We start from the raw sequence: 26,355 nt of genomic DNA, 5'->3' as shown, positions 1-26,355 counted from the left end.
GAAGTTATTGCAATCCTTAACGGAAGGGATAACTGGAGGAAGCTTGTGATGTACCTCGCCATCAGAGGCCATTCTCAAGTTACAAAAATAGGGATATAAATGTATAAAGCAAATCGACAGACGGCTAAGGCCATTGTCAATTTAGCTTTTCGAAATGTAAATTTAATGTAAATACTTTTGTGTAAAAAAAGCTTTCATTCATTCATTAACCAAATAAAGGGTTCGTAAATTTTTCTCAGTAACATAAAAACCTCTGATCATCCTACTCTCCTTTTTTCTCATCTGGCAAATGACATTTTATTTCATATACTGAAGGTCATATTGTCTATTCAAAGAAACTGGCAACCAAACAAGATTGTGATTGTGTTACGAATGACCACGATTTTATGATTTGCATGTTGAAATTTAACATAATAAACAAGGATTTGGTGCAGTGTGACAAGGATTTATGTACGGAGGGTGGCACATAACTGGCATCGCTAGAATCGACCAAATCCTCCATTATTCATGTATTTATTCATAAAAGGAAATGTTGTGTTCATAGTTCGTTAGTTTAAATAACTGAAAACATCCATTAATCAAACATGGAAGGTCCTTCGGAGAGGGAAATTTTCATTGCTATTTTTAATCTGCGGTTTACCAGATGTGTAAATATTTTTATTTTAAGGAAAAAATTCCGTCTTGGGGGAAAATCTGCAAACAGTATAAATCGTTTTTCCGTTTTCCCTCTTGGACATCTGCAACGTAGAGGGTGCTGGTGATATATTACCGTGGAGGAAAAACCGAAGCAACCCTCCGCGGACCCCTTCTCCGGATGTCTTGTCTCCATGGTAACGCCCTCGACAAAGGGCGAAAGGAGTCCGAGAATCTTGAAACGTCCGACGTGTGAAATCGATTTATTAAATATTTCTGGTCTGCAAGGTCTGTTTTTCTATTGTGGAAGGCCTCTAAGAAAGTCTGTATGGAATATGTAGATATGGCATAGTAAAAGCACTCATAACTTGCAAGTTTTTTTTTTTTTTTTTTTTTTTTTTGTCATGTCACTAATAATAATAAAGGAATAATGAACGTTCGATGACTGATTGAGCCCTTCTTCAAAAGAGCTTTGATGCCACGCCGCCGGCATGGACGGTTAGACAATGCCCCCGTTAGGAAAATATATTCGAATCTTCTCCTTTTGTGACTCTCCCTCACCCCCTTTGTTCAGCAGAGGTAAAAAGAGGTAGGAAAGGGCTGTTAATTGCCGTTTTTAGCCGATGCCCTCAAAGGACGGATTTGCATTCGGGATCGATAGCCGTTTCAAATGAACCACGGGCCAGAAGGAGGTGATCCTAAGCGGATATATTATATTAGCGATTCCGCAAACAGATGTAAAACATTTCTTGAAAGGAGGTTTGATATTTTTCAATATGGCAAGGAGTTTTACTACCAGTGAATAGCTGGTAGCTTTGAACCACAGGAATTTCAATGCTGTGGTTTAATTAAAACATTAAAAATCGTAGTCAAAGGGTGAAGATAAGTTGTAGCTAAAGTTTAAAAAAATGTTGAACATGGGATGCAGCAGGAGTCTGGGCCTATACATTTATGTTAACGACATATTACATCATCAGGCTAAAAGGGTTCTCTAACAGCTTTTGCTGATGGTAATTCTGCCGAATATTCAGGTAATAATTTGGTGGACATAGAAGAAGGATAAATCATCAATCATGATATTAGTACTTTTAGAGGCTTGTAAGCTGTAGGCGCGCTCCGTCCTCCAAATTTAGAGCTACTCTTTCTTTACTAACATTATAAGCAACTTATAAACAGCCACAATGTTTATATATTATTAAGTTTCAAATGCATAAATTTGAATACAAAATTTAATGTTGGGATGTCAATCCTTGTTAAGTTTACCTTTTTTTACCTTAAGTTTACCTTCTGCAGTAACCAGTACTTGCGTTATTTTTGTGAAATGTGACTGACACAAATACGCACACCCAAACTAGCAAATATAAAAAAAAACAACTGAAAATGCTACACACTTACGGTATAACTCTCTATCGTTGAGTGCTAAGCCAAGTTTTATGTGCTTCACTATTAAAAGTTCCATAGAAGATGGAAAAATTAAAATAGGTTGTACCAAGAAAGAGGGTACGAGAGGGGAGAGGATGTGTGAGATAGTGAGAGAGATCGAAATTCATCATCGAAAATGCCGATGACGATTTTAACCATCCCTAACCATCAGAAGCAAAGTTTGACACATCAACTTTTATCGTTGTTTTTATGCTTCATTTTGGTTTGTTTGTTAATAAAATTGGCGAAATTATTTTTCTGTTTACTGGCAACGGTCTATGTCCTGAACCCATTTCATAAAAAAGATCAATATTTTGTGTTATCTGTCAGGGAGGAGACTTTTTGTCCTGTTTTCTGTTAAATAATGGTCTGTAATATTTTCGCTGGGTTACAGTGTGAGAAGAGCTAGTGGAATGATTTTGATCGTGCATTTTCAGTGTTTTTTTAATTTTATGAATATTTGCTAGTTTGAGTGTGCGTATTTGTGTCACATTTCACAAAAATAACACAAGGTTACTGCAGAGTAGTAAACTTAACAAGGATTGACGTCCCAACATTAAATTTTGCCTTCAAACTTACGCAGTTGAAACTTAATAATATATAAACATTGTGGCTATTTGTAAGTTGCTTATAATGTTGGTAAAGAAGGAGTAGCCCTAAATTTGGAAGACGGAGCACGCCTACAGCTAAGTAACCGAGGTTGAAAGTTGCTGAATCTGATAAAATGTGAAGAACAACAGAAGTCCCGCTTGTAAAACTTGTTTTGTTTTGGTGAAGTATTATCTTGATATTATTATTCCTTAAAAAACTCAAGCCGTTCGAGTATCGAACGGGGATCCTGATGTAAACAGGGCACTCGAGTAACAAAAGAATACTTGTGGAAAAACAGCCCGCCTGTTTTGTTAAGTTTAAATTTGTGGTATTGATTACGGTGGAAAACTTGGCATAACAGACTGCTCCCCGGTCCGAATCGCGCCTCGGCAGTTTTTCCCCGGCCGTACAGTTCTTTCTGTCCAGTTATAAATCACATTTCCTGATAGTTCGAGGGGAGAAACGCGATAAGCGATAAGTGAGCAGTGCTGATTCAATCAGAGCATCCTCAATCAACGCCTCATCCGTCTCACGCTAGCGATAGGCTTTCTTCACCGTAAACGGAAAGTAAACCAATTCCCAACTCCAACATCGGAAAAAATCTTCGAAACTCAGGCATTGCTGAAACTTGAATTTGGAGAAAATACGTAGGAAAGGGTTGTTACTCATACACTGTACATGGTGGCTCTCTTGGAGCAGTCTTGAAACACAAAAGACCCTTTTGACCGCTACCAACTCAACTCCGTTTAATTGGACATTGAATCAATGGACATCCAGGTTGTTTAACATACGTAATTAATGCTACCTCTGTAAACTATTAATACATTAATCGCTGCTCACTTACTCTTCAACAATCTTCACATTCACAATTTCGGTCTATCCATCTCTTATACCATTAACTTCCTCCCGCTCTCACGATCACGATCTCTCTCTCTCTCTCTCTCTCTCTCTCTCTCTCTCTCTCTCATCTATCTGTTTTTCTACGATAATTTTTCATTTCTCCTCTCTTTACCTGACACTTTTCTCTCCTCTTCTCTCTTTCCCCCACCCTCTCCATTTCACCAATCGATTCGATATTCGATGCGTTTTCTCTTCTCCTCTCTTTCCCTGCCTCTTTTTGTCTTCTTTTCTCTTTCTTTGACACTTTTTACTTTTTTCCTTCTTTTCTTTTTCGATGCCACTTTTTCACTTGTCCTCTCTCTGACGCGTTTTGTCTTCTTCTCTCTTTCTATACATCTGTAAACCTTTTTCTAATCTTCTCCCTTTCCCCGACACTTTTTATCTTCTCTCGTTCTTTGACACTTTTTGTTTCTCTTATTTTCTCTTTCTATGCCACTTTTTCTCTTCTGTTCTCTTTCATTGAGACTTTTTTACTTTTTCCCTCCTTTTCTTTTTCTATGCCACTTTTTCTCTTGTTCTCATTCATTGAGACTTTTTTTACTTTTTCCCTTCTTTTCTTTTTCTATGCAACCTTTTCGCTTATTCTCTCTCTCTGATGCGTTTTGTCTTCTCTATTTATAAACCTTTTTCTAATCTTCTCCCTTTCCTTGACACTTTTTATCTTCTCTCATTCTTTGACACTTTTTCTCTTATTTTCTCTTTCTATGCCACTTTTTCTTTTCTCTTTCATTGAGACTTTTTTTTACTTTTTCCCTTCTTTTCTTTTTCTCCATCATTTTTCTCTTTCTCTGACACTTTGTCTCTTATCACTCTATGCAACCTTCCACTTCAACTTTCTTTTTCTGAACTGTCTTTTTCTCTTCTATTTTTCTCTGGCACTTTTTCTTTCTTTTTTTTTTCTTTGACCCTTTCTTTGCTTCTTATTCTCTCAAATAAATTATATTTTTCTCTCATTCTCTTTTTATGCGATACCTAGTTTTTCCTCTCTCTTTCTCTTCTTCCTACCATTGCAGAAAACTTCCTTTTATTAACGGTCTCTCAGACACCTTTTCTCTTTCACTCTATCGCCTACTTTCTAACCCCATTCTTTTCTTCTCACTATCTCATATACCTTTCACAATCTTTCTTTCGCTCTGTGTGGTCTATCGTTGTCTTTCTCTCTTTCTCTTTCTATCTATTTATATTTTTCTAACGCGCTCTCTTTTTCTCTCCCTTCCCCACTTTTTCTCTCTTCTGCTACCTGATACCTTCTTCTTTTTCTCTATTTCTCACTCTGTTACCTAGTATTCTGTCTTCCTCACTTTTTCTTAATCTCTATGTCAATATTTCGTAACCTTAGCCTGTTGCATACATTAATAGCTGTAAATGTGTTGAGAGTAGTTCGTAGGATCATACTAAATTCATTCCTAATTAGCCGAAAGTATAGAATTCATACTGTCAATTGCTTAAAATTCCAACTTATTAAAGTAAATAAAAGAGCACTATCAATCGCCACAAACAAAATTGATTAATGCAAATTGGATCAATTTTTAATGCAGGAATGTAAATGTGTTTGCTTCAGTATTAATTTATTTTAAAATTTATGCTAGGCCAATGTAAGATTTATGGTTCTAGTCATGTCGTTCAATATAGTCGTCTTAAATAGAAAGAAAAAAAAAACACATTTTTGACAAACAAGCATTACAAAAGTCAGGTTCAGATAAAAAGGGCACCACCTCGGCCCGTAAGAATCCCGGCCATTTGCCACGAATAGAGGCCTGGAAAAATTTACAACACCGGCTTCACATAATTTACGATGCCTTGGCATATTTGTCCTCCTGTAGGGGGGCGTGGAGGGAAAGAAAAAATATCCACATATCTATTTTTTTATTTTTATGCTCTATTTTGACACCAGCGGATATGTCATTCGTTCAACGTTGTAAAGCTTGCAGAACACTGTTGGAACATTTGAAAAGTCAACTTCGGAAAATTGTCCCGGCCGTTATGCGACGCCGTATACGGAACGACAGGGTTTTATTGTCTGACACACGGTTTGAATGTTTAAGGCAGTATACAATGTCTTAAGAGATTTTTGTAGCAAACTTGATTTTTTATAGCAAAACTGTTTCAAGAAAAAACTGAACATTTTACAGCAAGCATTAAGCTAAATCACTTCCATACAACTCCTATCTCCCTTTTATCACTGATTTTCCCTGTCATACTCAGGATGTCAATTAAACAAATGAATGAAATAAATATATATCATGTGTCTTATAGCCAGTCTCAAAATGACAAATTTGAGAAAGCACGTGTACTAACTTTGAATTATAAATTATTATTTAGAGATCGTGAGATGTGATCTGGTGTGAGGTAGGTTTAGAAAAACACTTTCTTTATCGAGCCAACGTTTCGATCTTTATTGAGATCATCTTCAGGGCCTGGGATTTATAAACTTTGTAAATTACAAAAATACGTGTAACAGTGAAAAAGGATTTATACAATGATGTACACAATATAGAAATTTTAATTTTAATCAGAGTAAGAAGAAGGCACCCTGCTAAAACTTTCAATTTAATAATTGAAATTCGGAATAAAACAAACACTAATCTTTCAAAAACTCTTAAATTAAAAATTAAACAAAAATGCAAGCTCGTTGGAAAAATCCACAGTAGAGCTTGGCAATTTCATAACAATTTCTTCTTTTAATAAACGTTCTAGCTGTCTAGCCTTTTACTGTCTCTAATTAGATCGAACCAAAATGCAGAAATTGTAACCTAAATGGGGAAAAAGTGGTACCTGTGTAAAAAAAGGGGACTGAGGTTAATGTAGAAGATCAACTTTTTGTCCTGAGGAACTTTTTCCTGACATAAACCTAATATAAAAGCCCAAAAAGGAATAAAAATGAAACAAGAAATATAAAAAAGTGACAATAAACATAGTGAACAACTAAAGCTCGAACAAAACACTGCACTAAGGCAACTATAGGAATGTTGTAAAACCCAAATTTAAGTTAATAAAAAAGGCAAAAATAAACTAAATAAACCAAGTATAATTCAAACAAAACACATAAAACAGACACAATAAACATAGTGAATATCCAAAGCAGAAAAATTGGACATTATAACTGCACTAAACACAGAAACAAGAACAACAATACAGAAGTTCTAAAACCTAACTTTGAGCTAATAAAAAAGCACAAATATGAAAAATTTCAACGTAAAAATCAAACAAAGCCCGTACAAAAAAGGCAATAAACATAGTGAACAACCAAAGCAGGTAAAGTGGACAAAATGAATTGCACTAAACACAGATAAAAAATGAACAACACAGAATTGTAAATCACTACTTTAAGATAATAAAAAAAAAGCCGCCCCTCCCCAAAAAAAGAAAGAGAATTCAAACATAAAAATCAAGCCGATGCAAAAAAAGACATTTAACATCCAAAGCAGGTGAAGTGGACAAAATTAATTGCACTAAACACAGATAAAAAACGAACACAACACAGAATTGTAAAACACTACTTTAAGATGATAAAAAAAGCCCCCCCCCAAAAAAAAAAGAAAATTCAAACATAAAAATCAAATCAATGCAAAAAAAGACATTTAACATCCAAAGCAGGTAAAGTGGACCAAAGTAATTGCACTAAACACAGATAAAAAATAAAAAAGCCCCCCCCCCAAAAAAAAAGAAAATTCAAACATAAAAATCAAATCAATGCAAAAAAAGACATTTAACATCCAAAGCAGGTAAAGTGGACCAAAGTAATTGCACTAAACACAGATAAAAAATAAAAAAGCCCCCCCCCCAAAAAAAAAGAAAATTCAAACATAAAAATCAAATCAATGCAAAAAAAGACATTTAACATCCAAAGCAGGTAAAGTGGACAAAATTAATTGCACTAAACATATAAAAAACGAACACAACACAGAATTGTAAAACACTACTTTAAGATAATAAAAAAAAGCCGGCCCCCAAAAAAATAAAGAAAATTCAAACATAAAAATCAAACCAATGCTAAAAAAGACATTTAACATCCAAAGCAGAAAAATTATGTACAATTTTTCTTATTTTTGTGCTTTTTTATTAGGTTAAAGTCGGGTTTTACTTACGTCTTAATAACACTTACAGCTTTAAATACAGTATGAGAAAAATCATTTTTTTAAGTAGAAGATTTAAGTGATGTTAGTAATTGTGACAATGTGATAGTAATAAAGTGAGCTCTACGTTGTTTTTATTATACAAGAATTTTTAAAAAACCGTCTCGTAGTTGGTCGTTTGGAATTTTATTAGAGGATAAATTTTAATAAACATTTTACAAAATTCATTGCTATGAAACGAAAAACATTACTTTCAACTTAGGTTATTTATGAAAGATAAAATATGTCTTAATAAAATAGGACACAAAACGAGAGGGAAAAGGTAAGTCCAACGTGTCCAGAATCAATCCAGCAAATCCACCAATTTCTCGTCAATTTACATAATTGGGTTCGCCACCAGTGTAAACCGTAGAATTGGGTTTGGATTACCTTTTCACTTCCAACTACTTTATTACCTGAGCATAAATTTTCACTCGTGAAGAAAAATTTTATACAGTTATAAAAACCTTAGATATAATTTCTTTTTGAAAAATTGGTAGAGAGTAAATTTTAAATTCCAATTCCGGTAGATTTCTTCCGCTAATCTTTCATGTATTAATATAATAAATGAAAATTATCTCAGGATGGAAGGACCATCCGTTTGGGATTAAAAATAAAAAACTGAGTGGAAACTACAAATTAGTAAAACAAATGATACACGTCTGCACTTTTTGTTGAGAAAACAATCTTTAAATTGATTAAATTAAATAAAAAAATATTTGTGGTGTTGTAATATAAAAATGAGACACCTCAGGCACTTTTTTTAAAGCTTTATTTTCCTTAAAATTTATTTAACATACAAAAAATAGATAAAAAATCTATAATATATAGGTGTATTATATGTGATGTGCTTGGCCTTGATTTGGCCATATCGACAAAAAAGAAAGGAAGATAGTGTAGATTTTAAGTTCCTGCTAGTACAGCATGTTGATTAATAAGTGAGGAAATACCTGAATCAAAGTATTCCAAAGAGATTTCAACTGTGTCCAAAAGTCGCGAACGACGATCCGTTTGGCGTTGAACGTCCGCGAGTCCGGTTCACCACTAGGTACCAAGCACAAGACTGAAACTACGAATGCGGCTCGGTACTCAGGGACCTTTTCGACCCCTCCACAAGTCTGACACCTCCTGGTGGGGGTTTTCATCCCCTTCTTGGAAAAGGGGGCACCGCCGGATTAAGGGTGGTGGACTCAGGACGAACCCGTATACTTTGTTAAACAGCGTTTGACACAAATTTTAGCATAATTATTAAGTTTTAAATTGAAAATTTAACAACGAGCAATAATTTTACTTGAACAATAATTACACCCTATTTTATAAAATTGAAAATATTGTGTAACATAAATAATGAGCTAGTAAATTAAATATTTAAATGTATCATTTTTTCATTGCACTTAATGAATGTTTAATTGCCCGCCGTTTTACCTTGACATAAATTTAACAAATTGTCAGGATAAGCAAAAACATTTCAAACTGTTAAAATGATTTTTTTTGTAATATTCACCAATTATTTTCAACAATACGAATATCCACTAATTTCATGGTCCGCTTGACCAATTAATATATTATAATTAATTAAGGTTTTTATCTCAACTAAAAACCTTAATTAATTTATCATAGATAAAGTTTTCTAATACAGGGCTGTTCATTATTTTTTTTAAATTTTTTCAATGCATAAATCAATCATCCATTAAGGAAGTACCTTATTGAAATAAAGAGGTGAGCCTGAAGTTGGTCGGAATTACTTATAGGGTGGATGGGGCGAAATATTGATTCGATCCATTTAGTAAAATTTATTTAATTAAATTCACTATTTTTCGTGGTCCGCTTGACTAATTAATATCATTCAATTAATTAAGGTTTTTAGTTGAGATAAAAAAGTCAGCGTCACGAGCGGGATTCGAACCCACGATCTTCGGCTTGATACGCCGCTACTCTACCACTTGAGCTATCGTGAGATGGGAAGTTAGTGCCCGAGAGGAGCGAAGTCACGAGAGCTCGTAGAGTAGCGGCGTATTAAGCCGAAGATCGTGGGTTCGAATCCCGCTCGTGACACTGACTTTTTTATCTCAACTAAATTTATTTAATTATTTGATTTTTATTTATGGCCGTTATGTAAGAATAAACTAACGGTCGAGCAGATATTCAATTGTATAAATCTTGACGTTTATAGGCAATATCGAATATCGTATACATATCGTCGGACCTATGCTTAATCCTAGGGCACGTCACCCCACAGATCGCTGTTCCGGTACCTCAGGGTAATAGAGATTTTTAAATGTGTACAGTATCTTGTGTGGTTGTGTTGTGTTTATGTTAATTTATCAGAATGAATGTAATTTATTAGAGTGAAAAGAAAGCGGTGTTAAACCCCGCCCAGAGAATATCGACCACTCTGGGGAAGTGAATGTGCCCAAATATCTATGTTTTGTGTCTATTCTGCAGTTGACAACCTGGTACAAGAGGCTAATATTTAGGATATCGACGTAATATCCATATTAAAGCAGTAGCCAGATATAGACGCTCAAATGGCTGCAGTTTAAAACAAAATAAGCGTGAAAGACCAGTAAATGTGACCTGTATGTTTGTGGTATTGACTATACCTGTATTGCTTGTTTTATATCCATTCTATAGTTGACAACTGAGGTACAAATGAGAGGCTAGAATTTTAGTCTAACGACTTAGTTTTAATATAAAACAGAGAGTCAGTAACAAATTGAAACGCTCAAATGGCTGCAGGCTGAAAAATATTCGTGAAAGACCAGAAAAAGATGTAAAAACAAACAGACGATGACCACTGATTGTCGGCCTTTAAAGTTCCCACATTATTATTTTTATTACATAGTTTATTTGTGGCAAATAATGTTGCCTTGTAAATCAAAAGCAACTGGATGCATTGATGGCATATAACGGTTTTTTCCTCCAGGAACGTTTTTAGATGGACACAGCAGGTTTTTTGCAGTAACTCATAAAGTCATCTGGGATCATAATATCAATTTTAACACAAGTAACATTGTCTGAATGCAATTTTTTCAATCTACCGTATTTTCAATAATTCACAAATATGGACATGACATTTTTTTTCTAGATTCACTATTTTTCGTGGTCCGCTTGACCAATTAATATCATTCAATTAATTAAGGTTTTTAGTTGAGATAAAAAAGTCAGTGTCACGAGCAGGATTCGAACCAACGACCTTCGGCTTGATACGCCGCTACTCTACCACTTGAGCTGGTCGTGGGTTCGAATCCCGCTCGTGACACTGACGTTTTTATCTCAACTAAAAACCTTAATTAATTGAATTTTTTACTAGATTGAACATATTTTATGTGGACTTTACAAATTTTCATATTTGTAATTTGCAAACATAGGTTTACAATGTTCATTAAACATAATTATTACAATTAATTAAGGTTTTTAGTTGAGATAAAAAAGTCAATGGCACGAGCGGGATTCGAACCCACGATCTTCGGCTTGATACGCCTCTGCTCTACCACTTAAGCTATCGTGATCTCGATCCACTCGGACACCAACTTCCCATCTCAACCCCATTGGTGTCCGAGTGGATCGAGGTCACGATAGCTTAAGTGGTAGAGCAGAGGCGTATCAAGCCGAAGATCGAGGGTTCGAATCCCGCTCGTGCCATTGACTTTTTTATTAGTAAAAAGTATAAATTTTTTAATGCTGAAAATTGAGACTTTTTACTTGAAGAATATGGTTGGATGATAGCTTTTGTTCCAGATAAATTCCCAAATATTTTAAACTACATGAATCTTTCATAACTTCAACTTTATATTTTTAATGTGAATTTCAATGTTTATTTCAAATAATATTGTGCAATTTTTATTTTGCTCCAATAAACTCTGCTCTGAATCAATATTTTTGACAGATATCGACTAGAAAGCAAAAGAGAACTTTCTGGTACACCCCAATTGAGTTTCTGGATCCAAAGTGTTACAATATAGCTCACAAATGTATTCTGTTTTTCAAAATACCTACCCACAATTGGCTTTTTGATCCATTTTATATTTGCAAGGGCAGTTTAGTGAAAATTGTTTAAGTCGTAATTAACGAGGATAAGCTGACCGTTAATAAACGTCTAAAAACCACCTTTAATTCATAAAGTTTCCTAGAAATGGTTAAGCCCCTTTCTTTCCAGTGGGAGGTTTAGAAAGCCAAAAGCTAATGGACATCATCCGTGGCAGACGAATGACCCGAAGTCTTTAGACAAGTTATTTACGGCCAAGGCTAAGCAAAAATGCTGACAGGTATCCCTGACGAGACGTGGGTGCGACGGTAATAAATCAATGTTTTTCGAGGTGTTCCATTATTATTGACGCGGTGAAAACGGATTTAGAGGAAAAGTTAATTGTCGAATCATCGGAAAGGAAGGATTCGACGGATGAGAGTGGCACGCGGAAATATTATCGCCCTGGGATTTTTATTTCTCAAGCCACGGTGAATATTTTCCAACGCATTAGCAGAACAGAATGGATATTTCGCAAGGGGTTTGAGAAGGATTCGTACATTCCATGTTTATTTTTCTCACATTTGTTGACAGAAAATGTTAATATTGTTTGGATAATTCAGCATTCCACAAGTTGTAATAACGTTAATTTACATTTGTGCATATATAGTTATTTACTGACACACTTATTTATTTTAGGTTCAAATTTACAACCCTACCACAATTGTTATAGCGACCCGGTGTGCTTTCCCTATTAAAATTACTCTGTTTATCTCAGTCAGAAATGTAGATTGTTTTTTTTTCAAAATAAATTTATCTATCTATACGTCAAATTTCGATAAAATCCATAAAGGTTATGAAATTTTTACTGGAACACTGGACCAATCCAGTCCAAATATTTATTTTTCGTTGGTTATAAAAATTCGTATTTAAGAGCTTTAAAGAATGCATGAAACTAATCCGAATTAATTTTCGCAAAATTAATTTTTTGATCTACTTTACGAGAATTTTTTCAATTAATTAAGGTTTTTAGTAGAGATAAAACAGTTCGACTAGCCGAAGGTCGTCGGTTCGAATTCCCCTCATGACACTGACTGTTTTACCTCAACTAAAATCCTTAATTAATTGAAAAATATTAATTGGTCAAGCGGACCACGAAAACTAGTGGATTTATGAGAAATGACTTTTTAAAAATCTAATTTCATTTATTACGAAAATTATAATTAAANGTTTGTATTGGTTTTGTTGGTTAGATAATAAGAATAATAACTTCACTAGTTTTCGTGGTACGCTTGACCAAATAATATCTTTCAATTAATTAATCTGTATTAATATTAATTGGTCAAGCGGACCACGAAAACTAGTGGATTTATGAGAAATGACTTTTTAAAAATCTAATTTCATTTATTACGAAAATTATAATTAAATTACAATAAATCCTGGTTGTTACTTTATTATTCTAAGTAAATAAACAAATTCGCTGATGTGTAACTTTGAAATAAATGCACATCAAAGGCAGAAAATCGTATACACAATTTTAATAAAACCCTATTGGAATTCCATGAAAAATAAAAAAACAAATTTTTCTTACATTAATTTCTCTTACAGTAAGCGCAATATTTTTATACTGTACAACCAAAACTTTTTATTCGTTTATTTTTTATTCGCCTGGGCTATCTACCTTTTGGTATTAATCTGTTTATCGTATAATCTCATTATTAGGTGTACATTTTTTAAAACTATTTTTGGTGTGTGGTTTACTAAATTCCGCTTTTTTTAGAAAAATCACTTTCTTGACTCCTGAATTTTTTCCGAACAAAACAACCACTACGATAAGGCAAAATATTGAAACCCGTCGAACAAGTATGGTGTGATTAGAAAAGGTTAAAAAAAATCTCTTTAATAATGGGTTAATCCGCGTAAACTCCCTTTTCCTTCAACTTAATAATGCTTTAAATTAGGAAATGAAAGGTCGACATTTATAGACGGGGTTTTTCCAAACTAGCTGATCCAACGTCTGGGTCTTAATAGCAGGGTGAAAGAAATAGAAAGCATTTTTATCCTCCCGGGTAAATTCAGGGTGGAGAATATAATTTTATTCCAGTGTGATTATCGATTCTGCCTGCCTTTGTCCCCCGGGTGTTAATCCGGATTTTGACCTCCTTCTGGTTGAAAGCTATCGGGGCTGTCGACCCTTGGCAAAATTTCCGGATTTTCCCCAGGTCCTTCACTCTCTTGAGATCATGCACTTTCTATCCGAAAATTGGCATTTTAACCAGCAGTCTACCGTTTGTCCGATACTCTGAATTGTATGTAACTGAACAATAAAAACTTATAAAATATTAAATTCACTAGTTTCGTGGTCCGCTTGACCATTCAATAATTCACAAATATGGACATGACATTTTTTTTCTAGATTCACTATTTTTCGTGGTCCGCTTGATCAATTGATATCTTTCAATTACTTAAGATTTTTAATTGAGATAAAAAAGTCAGTGTCACGAGTGGGATTCGAACCCACTTGAAAAATGGCAAAAAGGAGGGAAAATTCAAAAGGTGGGGTTGAAATGATGAACGTTTTTTGACTTCGAGAAATTTGCGAAACTGGCACCTCACTGTTGTTCAAGCGATTCATCACCTCCAGGAAATTCGAGGTGTACAAATTTCTNATATATATATGCAAAAAATTATACCCATTTATGCTATGTTTCAAATTGGGAATCTCGTAAGAGGTAAACATACTAAATCCTCAATCCAAAACAAGGATAAACAATTTCTTAATGTTTGCTTTTTACGGAACTTAAAATGATTATTCAGTCTCATTTGAATTGTGACGCAATAAACTGTTTAGTTTCATCTTTGTTTGTGGCAATTATTGATGATGGACGTTCCATCAGGTATGCGGCTATTGCCGTCGGAGTTAGCTACGAAAAACAGCGAGACGCCATTAGACGCCACGTTTTCGAGAAACGGGGTCCTACCATAGAAGGCCCAGTTCTGGATGGCCTAGGGTAACAGAACCACAGGATGAACGTTTTTTGACTTCGAGAAATTTGCGAAACTGGCACCTCACTGTTGTTCAAGCGATTCATCACCTCCAGGAAATTCGAGGTGTACAAATTTCTGGTCGCACGCTCGAAGAAGATGCATTTACTCGAGAACACAGCCTTTGGTCTTTGGACGATTGGTCTATGTTTTTTACTGATGATTGTAGATTTGCTCTACGATCTACAGAGGCGAGAAAGAGTGAGGAGAAGGCGAAATGAAAAGTACGAAGCCTGAATATCTCCCGGAGCCAACCTTTTCAAAGTAGCGCAGTGATGGTGTGGGCGGTAATTTCAATAGAGAGCCGCACAGAGTTTGTTGTTGTACGTGGAGCATCTTTGACAGCAACTCGCTATGTGGATGAAATTTTGGAACTTCAAGCGCTGCCTATCCTCGATGAAATCAGCGACAATCCTATTCTAATGTTCGATTATACCCGTCCACATGTCGCTCGCATAGTACAAACGTACTTTCAACAGGGTGTTAGCCTGGCCAGCCCGTTTTCCAGATTTGAAACCCCATGGAACATTTATGTATTAGCCTCAAAAGATGAATTAGAGCACGTCCATCGCTTCCTGATACAGTCCACGATCTTTAAAGGGCTCTTCGTGAAGAATCGGCTAACCTCCTGCGAAGAGACACCTCCCAGACTGGTCGAAACTATGCCGAGGCGTCTTCGAGAAGTAATTAAAGCATGAAGGGGAAATACGCAATATTGAAATGTTAATTAAAAATCTAATTAAAACAAATTCTATCTGCCCGTCTTTTTTCATTTTTCATTTTCCTTAGCAATTTCCTTTTTTTTAAACTTTTTTAGTCAAAGACTCAATTATTAAACATTAAAAAACGTGAAACTTTGATTAATAAATAAAAATATATACAAATCAAGTTATATACAAGTGGGTACAATTTTTGGAGAATCAGCGCATATGTATATCAGATTGATCAACTGCAATGATTGCAACAACTGCCTCATTGTTGCTTCTTGTATATCGCAAGACATTTTTAATTAATTTTCGTCACATTTAAATTTGATATTTTACACATCAAGTAAAATATTCCAAGAAAAACATATCACTCCCTACAAGTTTAAGACACGTTTAACTTGACCAACATGCTTCGCAATAAATTTTAGGATAAATGAATTAACAAATTTCTAAATGAGAGTATCTTTTAGACATTAAAATCGTTTTTATTTTTCTGTTGTTAACTACAATCGATATCAAAGTGCCAGTTTTTTCGAAGATATTGGAATTGAATCCCCTTTGCTTTCCATTCGATAAAGAATACTCAAGATGGCATTCTTAATTTTGTTAGTTATGTCCTGGATTGCATCAGGCCACTTTACGATTGTTAATTGGTGCTTTGTACCCATAAAATTGGAGAATTTTAACTACCAGACAGGACGCGGACAGTGCGACATGATAGTGCACAAAATTTGAATATTTAAAATCACGTCAAGCTATAGGAGAAACCTAAGACCACCTCTTTGCCTCATTTTTACTTTTATTAAATAAAATAAATATCTGATATCTCTTGAGATTTCTTCCTGGGATCCGAGGGGTGACAAACCTGAAATTTCGTCTTTATCCATCATTTCGGTTATCCCATCTTGGCCGTATCTGTCTGACTCGTTTAAATAACACACAGACCTTACAAAATGAATTCGAGTTTATGAAAATCAGCCAAACAAAACACTGAGGATGGTGAAGTGCCAAAATCATCCAGGCAAGGATAGGCAGGTCAAGATGATTACAGGTTGATATTAGCTACTTAATAATCAATAAACTACTATGAAGGCAATAAGCCTGATAATGACGAGGCTAGGGTAGAATTGACACAGAAATATTCTCCGAAGTAATAAAAGTCCGATTTTTTATTATTAATGGGCATTACGTCAGCAAATTGTTTTAAAATTATGTAATTCTTCCCATAGTTAATTGACCCTTGACAACGGTCGGATATCTCTTTAGATAACAACAAACTGAAAACAGGAAACGCCTAAAATAAAGCTTATTAATGGAAAATAGCAATATTTAATCAAATTTTAAAGAATGTAGGCAAGTAAAGTAAGGAAGTAAAGTAATTTCAATCTTATAGGCGGCTTATGAGATACCTGTTGAGTTTTTTGTACTTACGATGTGTACATGTTTGTATTGGTTTTGTTGGTTAGATAATAAGAAGAATAACTTCACTAGTTTTCGTGGTACGCTTGACCAAATAATATCTTTCAATTAATTAATCTGTATTTAAGGTATTGGTAGAGATAAAAAAGTCAGTGTCACAAGCGGGATTCGAACCCACGACCTTCGGCTAGATACGCCGCTGCTCTACCACTTCAGCTATCGTGACTTCGATCCACACTCTATCTCAACCAATACCTTAAATACAGATTAATTAATTGAAAGATATTATTTGAAATGATGATGATGGAGTGAGTTCGGTGTTCAATCCTTTTTAAAAAAGATATTTACTACTCACAGTAAGTTGTTTTCCAACGATCCGGTTTTCGAGCCCTTAGCTCATCATCAGTTGAAGGATTTCTACAACCACGTCTATAGACATAAATTGCAAAAGTTGTTTTTTTAATAACCAATACCTTAAATACAGATTAATTAATTGAAAAATTTTATTTGGTCAAGCGGACCACGAAAACCGTTCCTTCTCATAATATGGCTATTTTCCTGAACTCAGTCTACTTCTTCACACGTTTCTATCACTGTTTTTCCTGGTTATACCTAGTGTATTTAATAATTTCTGTTTTTTTTTTTTCGTGAATTCTGTTAGCTACTGTTTTTCCCCTATTTAATTCTTAAATCAAGAACAGACGTCGTTTTAATTTAACTTGAGTTTTTTAGGTTTCTTTATCACTGGAAAATTTTCACCTTGTGTGCTTGTTTCATGAAATAATTTGTAAAAATTCCAGTATCCAGTCTAGTCCAAAATATGTTCCGCGTATTTTCATTGTTTGTCAACAAATGTTCACATTCATTACAAGTTAAATTCACCATTTTTCGTGGTCCGCTTAAGCAATTAATATCATTCAATTAATTAAAGTTTTTAGTTGCGATAAAAAAATCAGTGCCACGAGCGGGATTCGAACCCACGATCTTCGGCTTGATACGCTACTCTACCACTTGAGCTATCGTGACTTCGATCTACTCGGACACTAACTTCCAATCTCAACCCCACCTTTTGAATTTTCCCTCCTTTTTGCCATTTTTCAAATGTCGTGTAATCTATTTGATTCTCGACGACATTCATTACAAGATTGTTGTTGACTTTGAGATGTGTTTTGGCCATATCTTTCGTTTTGACTTTGATTTTGTCATATTTTAAAGCTGTTGAAATTGGATGCACAAAAATATAATGCTTTATTTAACAATACGCCGGTTTCAACAGAGTTGGTAATTGTTATGTAAACAAAATGACGAACTCTTTTCCGTTTAATATTTTTTATTGAAATTTATTGTTATAATTATGAGTAAGATAAATTCGGCGAGCGCAGGCGATGAGCCATTAAAAAGAGCAGATTCATTTCATCTAGTGAGCGGTTTCGATCAGATCCTTAAAAAGAGTGGGTTTTCCCATTTCTATTTGAAAAGAGTGGGCCAAATATTTTTGAAGATATAATTAGGAGACTGAGTTTCAGTTTTTGTGGAATATGGGCTGTTCTTACTTACGGCAATGAAATTTGGGGAAATGAAGTCTTTTGTTACCAAATCGAGGAAAAATTACTTAATTTTTTATGTGCTGGTTAATTTTCTTTTACAATGAGAAATCTTGGAGGTTTAAAGAAGAATTTTTATTCAGGTAGGATATGTTCCTTTGTTTTTTAAATCTTCTTCGATGTTTTCAGTCGCACATAGTGCAAAATATCTGTGATAGTATGCTTTTTGATACTGATTCTGAATTGCTCTAGATATCGTCGCAAGTGCTTTGTCAATGTTCGAATACATTTTAAACGGTATGCGCAGATCCAGGCAATTATTTATAGAACTGAACAACTGTTTTATTGAAGAACAGTTGAATCGAATGGATAGTACTCAGAATGTAGGAACTGTATAATGGTCAAATCTCTTGGGGGCGACAGTGGCCGCAACGGTTTACGCGTTGACACGGCGCACATCGCTGTAAGGTAAAGGTCCCGGGTTCGAATCCAGCGGCCCTGCATTCGAACCCGACATACTTACAAATGTTTTTTTTTTTCAAAAACACCGGTACCCCGAGGGTTGATATAACCTCTGCTGTTGCGAACCCTCGTAAAAAAAAGAAAAAAATTGATTTTCATTTCAAAAATGGAAATTAGTACTGTGATTAGAAAAAAAAGAATTAAAAAAAAAATTATTTATTATTATTCTTTTCTGTAAAAAAATTTACACATGTGTTAGAAGGTAAAGCGGCCATTGTCTTTTTGGGCGGCATGTAAATTTGTTAGGATAGGATTAGATCAGATTACATAGGAGCCGGCGTCGTTACGACCTGTGCACCGCGTGCTCTATTGGTCTATTGTGCAATACCATATTTTAATTAGAGCTCCTCGTTTAGCTTAAGTACCAAACCCCAAAACTTTTTCAAGGGCTACCGAATGTATCCTGCAGGCCCTGGATTTTCCCCTCCCAGGATAAGGTGACCTTCCTATCAACAGAGGACCTAAATAAATGACAATTTCTTCTTTTTCTTGGTAATATCTGCACAGGCTTGTTTCTGCTACTCCGAGTCTATAGAGTGTGCAGTGTCCAGTTAGCAGTCCAACTATTATTCTAGTCCTAGCACGTCGTATATTTAGTAGTTCTGCCGTTAGTTTCTGCGATGGTCCTTTGATAAACTTTTTCACATACCTCCGTCCCTGGCTACATTCCCATTGAACGGAGGACTTTCCATTAATTCATTGTCTAATGGACCTGCGTTTTTGGCAGTTTAGTAAGCCCCAAAAGGGTTCAGAGCCAATAGGTGTCTTCGTTGAACTTCCCTAGACCAATACATCTTCTTCTTCGTTGCCTCTCTGATAGGATGGGACGGTGAAAAAACGCTTGAGCTAGTGGATTGGTGTGGAAGGAGATTTTGGAGTGGAAGTTGTGTAATTGTGTTTGGATCATGTCCGTCACAAATGGGATGCTAGGTCTTCGTCGATGGTTTAGTTAGTGACATAGAAGGAAGCGTTGAAGATGAGACGTTCCATATAAGTCTGTTGTCCAAGTAGAACCCAAGGTAGCGGATTTTGTTGGATTGAGGTGGATATGTGTTCTGGTGGGCAAATCTAGGGGACGTCACGTGCCATGTTTTTGTACATTTAGCTAGATGCACCACTCAGTGCTCCAGTCCGTAATGAGGTCCATGTAGTGTTGGGTTGCTTTTGCTGGAAGAATAGGGTCAGAATGTGAGGAGAGGATTGCGTGTGCTTCCGCGAAGGTTGAGATGTAAGGGAGCATAGCTATGTCCGCGGAGAAGTTTGTGTGTGAATGGTTCTAAGATACTCCGGAATGCCGGCCTTGATAGGCTTGATGTCTGAAAATTTAGAGCCAATTCTCACCTTAAACAAGCGTTCTGAGGAAGGATTTCTGGATATTAGGTATGGGGAAGAATACTTTTTAATTTGAAAACGAGACCGGGGTGCTACACTCTGTCAAATGCCTCTGTAACATCTAGAAAAACTGATGTAATGAATTAAAAATCAAAATAAATTTTCAACCTGTGTGATTTTACCACTGTGCAATTTTCTTTAACGTCTAAGCCACTAAATTTTTAAGGTTTTTCAATGCTCATTTGCCAAAATGGAAGATAAACGAGCGTGTATAAAAATTAACACACGTCAGTACAACAAGACGTACTAGTTGAAAAATACAGCTCAGTCGTCAAATCAATTAACCTTTGTTAAACATTTTATGACGAGCCGGTCATAAATTATCGACGGGGAGAGTCGAACCGTGAGGCGTGAAAAATTGGAGTAAACAGAGCCTGTGCTCGTTGACCCTTTGGAAATTTACAACTCGCTGGTAAACAATATTATGGTACCTGAAAGAGAAGGGGCCGTTCAAAAACGATAAAAAATCAATAGCTTATGTAAATATTTGGGTACACGATTTTTTCTTTTAAAAAGAAGAAAAACAAAGGATCTACAGTATTTCAACTTAGTTAACAGTTTTTAGAAAGCAGGCGTTAATTTCCCCTTGTCTGTTGATTTTTCTCTCATTCTTACCACTTCAGTACGTGATAATTTCAGAATCACCTACGAACAAGACTGCAACAAAGTTTTCCCTTATTTTTATTAACTTTTTTTATTTTTCCGATGAGGAAATGAGGCGTCAATTAATAAGTGGGAGGAGAAAAAAAGTCGCCGACAGGAAAAGTTGTTAAGCGGATTCAAAGTTAGATTGCTTCCGGGCGACGTTATAAGACCCCATTCGCCATACAAAGGATGATAAAAGGGTTGAGAAATATTTGCGCGTTAATTTATTGTTAAACAACTCCCCTGGTTTGAAATCAGTTCAAAAACACTTCTTTTATAACTTAATTCGGCCCGGGGTAAAGTTTTATATGCGATTTTATTCTATCGCGTGGAGCAGAGGGTGATTAAAAAGTTTCCGCCCCGGGTGTTTTATTGGCACGGCTAGCCAGTCGTGGCAAAATTGGGTGTTTCGTATCAAATCGCATGTGCTGCTTAATCCGGTTTAATTTCATAAAACAGAACTATCACAGGAGGTAATAAACTTAATCTTAATGCAGAAAGGCGTGACATTTGTATAAATTGAGTAATTTACGTCTCTCTCTCACTCTCTCTCTCTCTCTCTCTCTCACTCCCTCACTCCCTTTCACTCTATCTCTCTTTCCCTCCCTCACTTCCCCCCACTCCCTCACTCTCTCTTTCTCTCTCTCCCTATTTTTCCTCTTTCTCATGATCTCGCTCTTCTCTTTTTTAATCTCTCTACCCGTTATATTTTTTCTCTCTCAGAGTATGTCGCTCTCTCTCTTTCTTTCTCTTCTTCTGCTGTCCCTCTCATCAACTCCCTCTTTCTTTCACACTGTCTCACCGGCTCTCTCTGACTTTCTCTCTTTCCCCCTCTCTCTCCTTTTCTATGTCACTTTTTCACTCTCCCCTTCTCTCTCTCTTTCTCTCTCTCTCTCTCTCTCTCTCTATTTTTTCTCTCTTTCACTCAGCCTTTCTCCCTCACTCTGTCCCTTTTTTTCTCTCTGTGACAAAAATAGTCAAGTATGCTCAATTAACCTGCTAATTATTAGTAGTTCGAAAAAAAATATTTCTGTGTAAAAATATTCTAGTACTTTTGCCTCACATGTGTACTTTAAAATCTAGAAGAATTACACGGGCTGTTTCTTCTCAATTTTAAAGTACAGATGTGAGGCAAAAGTACTAAAATATTTGTACACAAAAAAAATTTTAACTATTAATAATTAGAAAAAAATATTTTTGTATACAAATATTTTAGTACTATTGCCTCACATGTGTACATTAAAATTGAGAAGAATTAGCCCCTGAGAAGCCAAATTACAGACAAGTTCCCCCTAGGAAATCTTCATAAATCATATTTTTTAATCTTCCATATAAATATTATAATAATAATCGTCCTTGGTTTTTTCCTTCTCCACAAAATACAGTTTCATTATGTGCCACTCTTACATCTTTCTCGCCCCTTTTAGAGTTATAAATAGTATTGGTTGGAGAAGATTGGATGAGTGTTAAGATCCAGTTACCCCATACACATTCTATCAACACCTCTAAATCCACCGATTTGTGAAAGTTAAAAAACTTTCTATCCTTTTTTCAATTATTTACGCACGGAATCTCGTAGTTTTAAAGAATTATTTAGTGAATTTTTTTTATTTTTCTCTCCTAGAAAGCTTTGTAAAAGGAGCTCCATAAATATTATGTTCTTAAATTTAATGAAATTATGGACAAACAGATCACTTAACTCAAGCAAAAGACTATAAGGTACTTCTTTTTTAAACTTTAATCTACGAAGTATATTTATTTCTCCTCGGGTCATTTTAATACTTGAAAAGTAAAACACAACCATTAAATTTTTTTCATGTACAGTTCGAATTTATATTTAAAATTAACTCACAGCGGTTAAATAATTTATTGTTGATTATATGATTACGTTATAAAATAAAATTTATAAAAGGTAAAAAATACCTATTTCCGTTCTATCTGAGCAGTTTTGGAAAACGATAAAAAACCAAGTATTAATTGAGGTTTTGCTTTTTGGTTTAGTTTAATTTATTTTGTTATATATTTTTTAAAATATTTATTTGTGTTATGTCTCGTACGGACTGACTCCTCAAATAGATTATACGACATTAGAAAAATGGCACAAAAGGAGGGAAAATTCAAAAGGTGGGGTTGAAATGGGAAGTTGGTGTCCGAGTGGATCGAAGTCACGATACTCACGACAGCTCAATCCGCTCAAGTGGTGGAGTAGCGGTGTATCCAGCCGAAGGTGGTTTGTTCGAATCCCGCTCGTGACACTGATTTTTTTAATCTAAACTAAAAACCTTAATTAATTGAAATATATTAATTGGTCAAGCGGACCACGAAAACTAGTGAATTTAATAAGTTAAAATGAAGTATATCTTCAAAAAAGTTCTCCGTGGCCATTTCATTTGTCGCCGAGAATCAAATAGATTACACGACATTTGAAAAATGGCAAAAAGGAGGCTCAATTCAAAAGGTGGGATTGACATGGGAGGTTAGCGTCCCAGTGGTGTCACGATAGCTCAAGTGGTGGAGTAGCGGCGTATCTAGCCTAAGGTCGTGGGTTCGAATCCCGCTCGTGACACTGACTTTTTATCTCAATTAAAAACCTTAATTAATTGATTGATTTTAACATTATTTTTCTCTAATTTTGACAAAACTTTAAGGTTTTCCTTTCTATCCTTTTCTTCTATCAAAAATATCATCCATGTAGGCACCGCATGACTCAATGTCCTTCAACAAACAATCCATCACCATTTGGAAACTGGCTGGAGCTGACGCAACCAAACACCAGTCAGTTATAGCGGTATTATGCTATTTATGGTTCGAAGATGTTTACTCCTCTTCCATCTCTAGTCTCAGATATGCATTTGACAAATCTAATCTACAAAAATATTTACAGTTGACAAATTTGTTGAAGATATCTTTTACCCTTGGTATCGGATACTGATCTATCTTCAAAAATGATTTAATGTTACTTTTAGATCCACATAAAGGCGTACCCTACCATCCTTTTTTGGGACGCAAATTATGGGCCCATTAGCTATAATTTGTTTTTTCTACAATGCCCTCAGATTCGAGACGGTTTAATTCCTCCTGGACATTAGGGCATAAGGTACCTCATATGCCCGGTGGAATACAGGGGTTACTTGCTCTTTCAAGTTAATGTGTACCTTATGATTGAAAATTGGTAGATGATTATCCCTCTCTGAAAACGTGCGAGGATATTTTGCCTTTAAGTCTAATACAAGATTTATTTGTCCTTTCGTGTGACTGACATGACATACTCCTGCCTTTGCCCAATTACTTCAACTATATGAGACAACCATTCAGGTTTTAAAACATTTAGCCAGCGACCAAGTAACACAGCATGTGACAATCCTTTGACTACATGGTAAATTTGTACACCAGTCTTCAACTGAGACCAGGTTTGGAGTATTATCTGAAAAATTACAAGCATTTAAAATTGATACGTAAGGACTAAACATACACGGATTTTTCACTTTGCAACTTAATTCAACTTTACTAATGGCAAAGGCATTACTTCCTTTCTGATAACGCCTTGACTTGCATACAGAAGAAGTGTGCCTTTTTCTCCACAAGAGTAGCATTCCCAGTTTCTTGCTGGACAATTGGTAAATTTGTGCTTGATACCATATGAACGGCATCTTACTTGGTGTGACAACTGTCGGTTCTGTGACGACTAACGGCTACGACGATCTCCTCGAGACTCGAGCGACGACTTCTTGATTCGAATGGCTTAAAATCTCCGTGTTTTTGTCCACAAATTCCAACTTAAAAAAGTATCTCCGTAGCTTCCGAGAATGTTAGAGCATCCTTTTCGGATAGTAAACGACTGATGTATATTGAGCTTAAAAGACCACACCAGTTTATCTCGTAGATTCTCATCCAAGGACGTCGTAAAATGACATTTAGCTGCCAGGTCTTTGATAGCGCAAATGCATGCTTTCAAAGACTCACCAGAAGCCTGTTTTCTGCAGGAGAATTGATACCTGTCGGCAATCAAACATCCTTTGGTGACAAAATGGTTCTTTAGCATGGTGACGAGCTCCATATATTTTAGTTTTCCGACTGAAGACGGTGAAATGAGACATTTCAGAAGATCGAACGTTTCCTCATCAAGAGCGAGACACAAATACGTTCTTTTCTCCTTCTCTTCCAGATATGGTGAAGCAGAGATCCAAACGCTCCATGAAAGACCCGAAATTCTCTGATCTGCCCTTAAACTTAGGCATGAGCATTGATGCGTTGTTTCCAATGCTTACAGATGCCAATCCAGACTGCTCCAAGGACATGACGAAGGAAGACTAATTGCTGACGTTTGACGTCAATTTGAGACTCTCCACTGGACGATTCTTCCACGACGAATTACGATCCAGGACTTATGTCCATGTGCGATAACCTCGAACCGGCACCAAACGGAAAAAAAACCGCTTGCACTCCCGATTTTATCTCGACGCCTAACGTGTTATGTCTCGTTCGTACTAAGGTAGACTTGGATATAAATTGATAAAAAAAGACTTGGGCTTTATTGGCTTTAGGCCGATGCCGAGCGCCCACATAAGTCATAAGACACACACACTCACAAACATACTGCGACAATGATCATCCGGTAGAGCGGAACACAACAATTTGTTATATATTATATTAGGTTTTCTCAAAGGTATGCTCAGAAAATTGAAACTTTGCATATGCTCTAGTTCGTTTTAATTGTGGTGTTTTTCAAGTATGAAATTTAGTAATTATGTATTAAAATATGGCATTTCCCAAATACAATCGTAGCGTTGTGGCTTCGAACCCTTTCAAATTCTTTTACCTGGCCTTGGTGACAAGGGTTGCACTCCTCGGAAACCGTAGGTCACGTCCGTGGTACCCATTATGCGAAAGGTAACATGTCAATTATTCTCACAAAGCGTGGCCATTTCTCGAAATATTTATACAGGCGGGAGAAAACTAAAGACGGAGAGAGGATTTTCCTGAATATTTGCCCTCCACTACCCTTCCCCACCCCGCAGACGACTAGCACGCGATATTAGATTTGTTCCGGACCGGAATCAAAGTCTTCCAAAGGGAATTCATATAAGGAGGATCTCACGAGAAGAAGTAGAATAAGGAAGAAAGATAGGGCGGAATTTCTGAAAAAGCTCCCAGACCGATCCTGAATCGAATTTATTCTCAGATATTGGCGAACATCTGCTCTTCTATGATTGATTCCTCTGTGTAAAAATATATTTTTCACCCACTTCAATTTATGACTAACTTGCATATGTAAACCGATGTTTTATTTACTTGAAGACGAATCAATATAATTCTTGCCTTTTGGGTAATGATTATTTGGAGATCGTGTGTTGCGGGCTAGTGTGACGCAGGTTTTAGAAAAACATTTTATTTATCGTGCCAACGTTTCGATCATTATTGAGATCATCTTCAGGCTCAATGTGTTTGTCTTC

At 35.7% G+C, this 26,355-nt stretch overlaps 1 protein-coding gene across 7 annotated transcripts in view; it reads right to left on the bottom strand.

The window, feature by feature from the left end:
* The window catches only part of LOC106672961 (frizzled-2-like), a 120,301-nt gene that overhangs the window by 9,006 nt on the left and 84,940 nt on the right, over positions 1 to 26,355 (bottom strand). Inside the window, exon 1 of one of the 7 annotated variants that reach the window (XM_014404822.2) lies at positions 8,612 to 8,738. The exons of the other annotated variants lie outside the window; for them this stretch is intronic. The gene's annotated coding sequence lies outside the window, so the exon portion shown is untranslated. Of the gene's footprint in view, positions 1 to 8,611; positions 8,739 to 26,355 lie in introns of those variants that run through there. 7 annotated transcript variants of the gene reach the window in all.

The sequence above is a fragment of the Cimex lectularius genome, unplaced genomic scaffold (assembly GCF_000648675.2).
Source record: "Cimex lectularius strain Harlan isolate CLEC.00 unplaced genomic scaffold, Clec_2.1 scaffold203, whole genome shotgun sequence".
NCBI classification, from domain to species: domain Eukaryota; kingdom Metazoa; phylum Arthropoda; class Insecta; order Hemiptera; family Cimicidae; genus Cimex; species Cimex lectularius.
Note: the sequence above shows the minus strand (reverse complement) of the source record. Positions and strands in the feature narration are given on the sequence as shown.